We start from the raw sequence: 9,451 nt of genomic DNA on the forward strand, positions 1-9,451 counted from the left end.
GTGTTGCCAAAGCCTGAAAAAGATAAAAAGTTTTTTAAACAGTGGAGCTTTTAAAACAGACTGTGTACACAATATGCAGAGCATGCTCCTTGGAGAAAACCCCCTCAGGGGGGTCTCACCCAGGCTAAGAGAAAAACAAAATGGTAAGGGGATTTAGCAACAATATTAACCCCTGACAAGCCGGTTACTCCAACGGGAGTGGCTGGCCCCCTACCTGAGGGCATTGTAGGACTTGTGCTAGGGCGTAGCTCGCTTTCTTAAAAAAAAAAAAAGAAAGAAAAAAAATTAATAAATAAAAAGAGAAAGAAAATTTCGGTGGTGAATGGTGTAGTAGATTCTGATTATGTTGAGAAATTAAAGTTTTGACCTCACCGCCTACTAAAACTGTGCAAATTAATAAAGGTCAAAGAGTAACACAGCTTTGCTTTTACCTTAGTATCAGACAGGAAAAAACTTGACTTCTTAGGCTAGGAGCCACAGAGTATTTGGATTTAGTGATCTAGCCTTTTGGGTGCAGAAAATTACAGGTCCAAGGCCTTTAAAAGATCTTTTAATTCAAGAAAATAAAATGTCAGGGCTATTAGACACAAGAACAGACGTCTCTTAACATTGCTGGGAAAGACTGGCCCAGTTCCTGGCCCACGCATACTACTGAAAATGAGTTGGTGGGATTAGAGAAAGTGGTATGCGGGGTGGGAATGCTGTGGAGAAAAAGGTAAAGCAAAGTTTAAAACCTTGAAGAGTAGTGAGTTCTCCATTGCTGGAAGTATTCAAGCAAAGATTAGATGGTTGCTTGTCATCTAAAAAGCTATAGACCAGATTTAGGTTACAAAACAATAGCTGGAGAAGCTTATAAAGATGTTGTGCAACACCTCTTTACTTGCTTCTCATATTTAGGTGCCAAAATTTTGAAAACTGACAATGCCCCTTTGAAGCTGCGGAGAGATTGTTTACTAACTTTAAATGATTTCCAAAAATTATTAGGGGACATTAATTGGATATGCCCACATTTAAAACTGACTACTGCAGATTTAAAGCCTTTGTTTGATTGCTTAAAAATTGATCCTAATTCCAGTTCTAAGAGAAAGTTGACTAATGAGACAGAGTTAGCTCTTGTTAAAGTAGATGAGACTTTAAATGATCAGTTAATTAGGATTAATATTACCAAAAGATGAGGTTAAATTATTCTTGCCACAAAACATACACCTACAGGGTGCTTGTGACAAAAAGGCCCATTGGTTCCATCTACCAGTGACCCCAAGAAAAATAGTTTTATCTTATCCCAGCTTGGTGGCACAATTAATTATAAAAGGAGGAAAAAAGAAGTGTGGAACTTTTTAGAAAAGAAGTAGCAAACATAGTAATTCCATTCAATAAGGATTGGCAAGTTGCCCTGATAGATTTCAGGGGTAAATTTTGTTTCATTTGCCCTCAAGCCCCCATAGTAGTTAAAAGTTCAAAAATGTTAGATTGGCAGTTTGAAGATACCTGTGGAACTTTCCAACCCTACATAGTTCCTACGCTCCCCTTTACCCTATGGGGGAGGGACGTGCTGTCTCAAATAGGAGATACTCAGAGAAGGGTTTTCTCAATTTCTTAGTTATCAACAGGCGGTACAATTAACAATACTATATATATTATTATAAATACATAATATAAATATATTTGCCTAATTGCAGTTTGCCTAATTAGATATGGGTATAAGTAAAATATAATAAAGGTATACCTAATTCTATTTATAGATCTATACTTAATTAATTTGTATATAATTAATATGTATAGTATATATGCATATTATACATATACTGTATAATTAAATGTATATTGCAGTAATATAATGTGTGTGGCTGATATTAATTGGTATGGTTTGATGTGCTGTGATGATATATGTTCTATATACTGTATAATTATATATGTGTGACATGTATTATTGCAGTACATTGGTTTGTGTTCTTATTGGCTGTGTACGTGTTGTATTGCTGTAATATATATTAATATATTAATTATAAAGATTGATTCAAGTATATTGATTTATATATATTATATGTCAATAAGTTTATACTTGTTGCCATATATAAATACATATATAAATACATTTTGCATTTAGGTATATTTGTTTACCAAAATGAGATAAGGAGGTTATACATTTATTATTTAAATTTATACAGAGACCTAAACTAAACATTAGACCTAAATTAACATATCCCTAAATTTATGTTGTTAAAATGTAAATTTTAAAAATTTAAAAAATTAAATTGACAACTGCTTGACAATTCCTTTGCCATAGAACCCCCATAGGTGTAATTGGGGTAGCCAGACAAAAAATTGGTTTTATGGCAAAACAGCCCCCCATAAATACTGAGAATAAAAATACTGAGGATAAAAAGCGATCTGCCTTTAGTCTTCCAGCAGAAAATCTTAAACAGCCTTATTTATGGTTTCAATGGAAGGTTTTGCCTCAAGGAATGAAAAATAGCCCCACCCTATGTCAAAAGTTCCTTAGTGCTGCTTTAGAAGATGTTAGAAGTAAATACAAACAAGTCTATATGATCCATTATATGGATGACATCTTAATTGCCCACCCTGATAGGGCTCATTTACAAACTGTCCTCCAGGATTTGACCCAGGCAGTAACAGACAGAGGTTAAAAAATTGCCCCAGAGAAAATTCAAGTCAATCTGCCCATAACCTACTTAGGACGGGTTATCAGTTCAGAAACTGTAACTCATGTCCCATTAAAATTGAGAAAAGATCACCTTGTTACTTTAAATGATTATCAAAAACTTTTAGGAGATATTAATTGGATCAGACCTTATTTCAAATTAGCCACTGCTGAATTAAAGCCTCTTTTTAATATTTTACATGGGGATCCTGACCCAACTTCTAAAAGACAATTAACTGCTGAAGCTCAGGAAGCTTTAGACAAAGTAGAAGCAGCCCTATCTGATAGCTATGTAAAAAGAGTTTATTTACAGACAAACTGGTAATTCCTCTGCTTAGCTACTCCAACTGCGCCTACAGGAGTTTTATGGCAAAACAGCCCCCTAGAATGGGTCCATCTCCCCGCCCAAGCTAAAAAAACAGTGGCTTCTTATCCAGGACTGATACCTATGTTGATACTAAAAGGGAGAAAACGGAGCATTGAATTGTTCGGTAAAGAATCAGCAGAAATTGTAATTCCATATAATAAAGAACAACTTGATGCTCTTCTAATGTTTGATGAGGACTGGCAGATTGCCGTAGGAAATTATTGTGGTCAAATTCTGCATCATTTACCTTCGCATGTTTTGCTGAATTTTATATCCAGACATCCAGTTATTTTTCCTGTCAGATGTAAACAATCTCCTGTTCCAAATACGCAAATAGTTTTTACTGACGGGTCAACAAACGGTAAAGCCTCCATAGTTACTAAAAATCACCAAAAGGTTTTAGAAACACGGGAAACTTCAGCTCAAAGAGCTGAAATAACAGCAGTCATAGAGGCTTTTGCTATGTTTGCAGATGAGGAATTTAACCTTTATTCTGATTCTCAGTATATTGTCAGGTTGTTTCCACACATTGAAACTGTGGTTTTTGTCTGACAATAAAACTACCGTATTTCATTTGTTAAGTAATTTACAGCAACAAATTTGGAAAAGAAATAAAATATTTTTCATTGGACACATTCGGGCTCATTCCGGATTGCCCGGCCCTTTAAATGCCTTTAATGATTTGGCTGACTTGTTAACCAGAAATACAGTGGCTACTGTGATTGAGGAGGCCAGAGCCCCTCACTCACTTCATCATCAATACGCTACTGCCTTAAGATATTAATTCCAAATTCCCAGAGAAACTGCTAGGGAGATTGTGCGTTCTTACTTACACTGCCCCACTGTTTATAATAGTCTACCTACAGGAGTTAATCCTCATGGTCTCAAACCTAACGTACTCTGGCAGACGGATGTAACTCATGTCTCTTCATTTGGAAAACTGTCTTTTGTTCATGTAACTGTAGATACTTTTTATCACGTTATTACAACTGCTCGTACCGGAGAGGCAGTTAAAGATGTGATACAACATCTCTTTACTTGTTTTTCATATTTGGGCCTACCAAAAGCTCTGAAAACTGACAATGCTCCTGCTTACACTTCTAAGTCTTTTCAGGAATTTTGTATAAAGTTTCAAATTAAACATAATACAGGCATCCATTATAATCCCCGGGGACAAGCCATTGTGGAAAGAGCACATCAAACATTAAAGCTTCAAATTCAAAAATTAAAAGAAGGGGAGTTTAAGTATAGTTCTCCCCATCAAATCTTGCAACATGCTCTTTTCGTAATAAATATTCTAAATACTGATCTGGCTGGAACTACGTCAATGCTTCGTCATTGGTGCCTGGAGCAATTAAATGCAAAACCATTAGTCAAATGGAAGGACCTCCTCTCAGGACAATGGAAGGGTCCTGACCCATTATTAACTAGCGGTAGAGGATGTGCTTGTATTTTTCCACAGGATGCAAATTCTCCAATTTAGATCCGGGACAGGTTGATTCGCCATGTTGCAGACCCCCAGACATCCAATTCCCCCATTGCTTCGATCACAAAAGAGGAGCCTGCCGGCAGGGGAGACAAGATAAACATCGAGATCCCGGCGAGACTGACAGGGCTGCTGCAGCGTGAACTCCAGCCAGAAAATAATTCTACTTATTCTGTTTTAGCTTATCCACCCTCGCCTTATGTTTTCCTTTTTACTAATGACTCCAACAAACTTAATGTAGGCATGAATTATTCAGGTGGACCTAAGGTAGTGACTTGTGAACGATGTATGCTTTCATCTTGTTTAAACCCTCAATGTAATGTTTGCTCCTTTGTAGTGTTACAACGTCCACCTTATTTTATGATGTAACCACTTATTGATATGTTAATTATGGTCTCGCTGTGTTACAACAACTACAGGATTTAATGTGATCGTGACGGTTTGTGGGCCTACTTATTTTAGGAATATCAGCTTTGATAGCAACAATTACTTCTGTTACTGTGGCAGCAATATCATTGACTCAACAAGTGCATACTGCCCAACATGTTGATACCATGACTAAAATTGTTTCTTTAACTCTAGCAACTCAGGAAGCTATAGATAGGAAATTAGAGATGAGAGTAGATGCCTTAGAAGAAGCAATTATGCATATTGGGACTGAGTTACAGGCTTTAAAGGTGAAGATGGCTTTGACATGCCACACTGATTACAGGTGGATATGCGTGACATCTTTGAAGGTAAACGAGACAGATTATGAATGGGAAAAGATTAAAAATCATATCTCAGGTGTTTGGAACAGTTCTGATATTGGCCTGGACTTAGGGAAACTTCATAATCAAATACAGACCTTGGAACACTCTCGACTGGATTTTACCGCCACTGGAGCAGCTAATGATTTTTTTAACACCTTCTCTAATTTTATTTCTGGAAAAAATATTCTGTCTAATATCCCTAGTCTCTAATCCTACTTCTCATAATCATTCTTCCTTGTATTGTCAGGATTCTTCAGCAGAGCATTCGGAAGCTCGCGACTGAGCTGCATCTGGCTGTTTTAACAAATAAAAAAGGGGGAGATGTTGGGGGCCAGAGTGAGGTACTCCGCCCATGGCAAAGGTCATGAGGAAGGAGGCTCGACATACGCAAAGGCGGGATCGAGCCTCAGGAGTCGCCCTGGAACTCCTCGAGCATCTACCCCTATAACCAGAGCCTACCTACTTTACTACTTTGTGCTCACCTACACCTCTGACTTTACGGGGCGCTGTCCCCCACCACCTCTTTCAGAGAAGGAGTTAACTTAGAGCTCCAGTTAATAATAATTCCTGGGCGTGATAAGAGTGTTTTAACCTACAAACTCCTCTGAAGGTTCTCTAGCCTGCCTGACAGGCTTGTCCGGCCACATGTGATTGCTCACAGCCTCCCAACCGTGAGAGGCACGAGATGCTTTAAACCTTCTAAAAACAGGTTCCTTAGAAAAGTTAGAAAACTATTAGTATAAGTATAATGGGCTGATTAGAAACTGTATTGGTGAAGGGTTTTTCATTTGTTGAGCCAATGTTTGTTGCTAAGTCTCCACATCCCCTGCCCTTACACACATTAATGAATATATAGAAGAAATAAGTATTAACCTTTGATATTAATCACGTTAGACCTCAGGCTAAGTAAATTCTTTCCTTAACTAAAACCCACTACACCCTCACCCTATAGGAATGTAACTTTATTTGGGTGGCATCTGTTTTAAGAATAATCACCCCTGGAGAAATAAGTGTCCTGGTTGGCTGATCGCTGTCACAAGGAGAGGGTCATAAATTGTCAGCAGGCCCCCCCTGGCCAGAAGATGATGTAACACCCCTAAGACCTCTGTATACATTTGTGTGAAGCACCTGACTTTAATAAAAGTCAGGACTGCTGTCCCCACGTGACTTTTGTCACGTGTATAAACATGTATACACGTTATAAACGTGTATAACATCTCAGTGTATAAAAACAGACTCTGGAAAATAAAGAATTGGGATCAGTTTCTCGAAATACTGGTCTCCCCATGTCGCTCTCTCTCTCACTCTGGTTGAGTCTCCATCTGGAGCGCGGAATCCACCATGCTTACTAATTATGCCTGGGTTTCTAAGATCCGACCGGGGAGGCCTCAGTGTCTCCTCTCCTTCGGGAGAACGGAAGGACGCCTGCGGCCTACGTAAGTGGTGCAAACTTCTTGTCTTGAAGTTTTATTGGTCTCCCGAGTAAACCAAGCTACTCAGCCTCTTTTCTCCACTGAATTTTCCTACTGAGCTATCCTCATCCTATTACTCTTTATATCTTTGATAAAATATTTAAATAAATAGGTTGCCGACACCGTCCCAGCTTCAAATACCCTGGATCAGCCGGGGCTGGACCCCGGCAGGTAAGCAGGCAGGCTAATCATCTTCTGAATCCTTTGAATAGGCCAAGACTCAGTATTTAGGAAACCTTCCTTTCTGCCCAGTAGAGAAAGCCACTCTCCTCCCTCACCCCTGGCATTTACAGACTCTTGCAGCTGCTGTCCTGGGAGCCTGCTAAATGCTCAGAAGACCCCAGAAGGTCGAGAGTCCTGCCTTCTGTCTGCTCTGTTTTTCTATATTCCTGCTGGGCATGTAACGGCAGCCAGCAAACCAAGGGCTGTGGATCTGATCTTGCTTTGGGTATTCTTAGGGCCTCACTGTGGAAGCTAAGCTGGGGCTGCAAAGGTTTCAGAATCCTGGGAATGGGCTCAAGGATTTTGTCCTGTGTACAACCCTAGGGTGACCTCTTTCAGAGAATTACTGGGAAACTCTTTGTTTTCCAATCTTAACTTCTGCTTACCCAGACCCTATTCACGGGATTTTATCAGGGAGCCCACCTGGAGAAGGGCACGGCAACCCACTCCAGTATTCTTGCCTGGAGAACACCCATGGGCAGAGGAGGCTGGCCGGCTACAGTCCGAGGAGTCGCAAAGAGTCGAACACGACTTAGGGACTAACATGCACCAGAGCGCCCACAGGGTGTTCCAAACCCTGTTTGGGTGAAGATCACCTTCAGCCACACCCTCTAATGCTGTGAAAGTTTTCTCCTCTGGGGAATTTCTCATGCAGCTGTATTCAGCCCAAACAAGCATGCCATGTACTGGTCACCACTCACAGTCCCTGTTAGTGGTCGCCCCATGCTCGTGTAGGGCTCCCTGATGACACAAAGAGTGCAACAACTTCCGGAGAGAATGCACTGAAGAGTGTGTTGTGGTCTTTCCCATACCTGGCTGGGGAGAGCAGAACTGCACCCATGACATCCGAGCTCAAGGCCCAGATGCAAGACTTCTCTTCCAGGAGCATCTTACATTAAGGCTTCCTCTGGAGTTATCTTGGAGAAGGCAATGGCACCCCACTCCAGTACTCTTGCCTGGAAAATCCCATGGATGGAGGGGCCTGGTAGGCTGCAGTCCATGGGGTCGCTGGGAGTCAGACACGACTGAGCGACTTCCCTTTCACTTTTTCCCTTTCATGCATTGGAGAAGGAAATGGCAACCCACTCCAGTGTTCTTGCCTGGAGAATCCCAGGGATGGGGGAGCCTGGTGGGCTGCCCTCTATGGGGTCGCACAGAGTCAGACATGACTGAAGTGACTTAGCACTGGAGTTATCTGTCAACAGGGAACCGTAGGGACCCATGGCTTTGTTCTGACTTCTTTGGACCCTCTCCACTTAAAAATTCATCCAAGGCTGACTGCCTTCTTGCTCTTTCCATCAAAATGAATGGGTAAAGAAATCCTCACAGGAGCTTCCCTGGTGGTCCTCCGCACTTCCAATGCAGGGGGCCCAGGTTTGATCCCTACTCAGGGAGCTAGATCCCACATCACGAATAACACGGTGGTGCCACATGTTGGCAGGACTGTGGCTGTGCTTGGGCCTGAGTCGAGAGTCTGACTCCGTTTTGTCAGACAACCCGCTGCCCCCAGCCCACCCTCGGGCTGCACAGTGTAGCAAGGGGGAATCCTAGTTCCCCCAGCCAGGCATCCAAGCAGTGCCTTCTGTGTTGGGACCCCTGTGTTGGGACCACGGAGTCTTAACCCTTGGACTGCTAGGGAAGTCCCACAAGTCTGATCCATCTAAATGCACAGGTTGAACACGTCTGTGTAGAGAAATTTCTGTTTTTCTATCCCCTTCCTTCCAACCCACCTACCGCTGTGGGCGTCTCCCTTTTGAAATATCTTCAGTCACATAATTGTCCTGTTAGCCACCTGTTGCTGTGGTTAAGTGCCCAATTTACGGTATTTTGTTATAGGACTCAGACACAAACCCTCTTCTTTTCTCAATTTATGGTCATTTAAAATAAAGAACCCATCTGCCAATGCAGGAGACATAAGAGACCCGGATTCGATTGCTGGATCAGGAAGATCCCCTGGAGGAGGATATGGCAACCCACTCCAGTATTCTTGCATGGAGAATCTCATGGACACAGGAACCTGGTGGGCTACAGTCCAAAGAGACGGACACGACTGAAGTGACCTAACTGCAATTACCATTATTCCCTCTGCCCAGTTGGTCTACCACCTTGATCTCTGATGGCTGTGTACAGTAGATCTCTTCCCTCCTTTCCCATTCCCAAGTTCAAGGCTGCCCTGGGCACAGTCAACCTTTGCTGACCAGTTCCTAGAGAGATGAGGACTGTTTAGAAGGCCTTGTTCAGGAGATGCTCCTGGACTTCCTTGATAGAGATGTGGCTTCAAGACCCCTGCTGTGTTCTGCCTGGTCCTGAAGCAGCTTAGTTAAAGGTAGAATCCATCACTTCCCTGGGGTTCCCTGGCATCTCAGACAGTAAAGAATCTGCCTGCAGTGCGAGCCACCTGGGTTCGATCCCTGGGTCCAGAAGATCCCATGGAGGAGGGCATGGCGACCCACTCCAGTATTCTTGCCTAGAGAATCCCCACAGATAGAG

Source organism: Bos grunniens, chromosome 13, assembly GCF_055505025.1.
Source record: "Bos grunniens cultivar Pamir isolate PY7600 chromosome 13, Bosgru_T2T1.0, whole genome shotgun sequence".
NCBI lineage: Eukaryota > Metazoa > Chordata > Mammalia > Artiodactyla > Bovidae > Bos > Bos grunniens.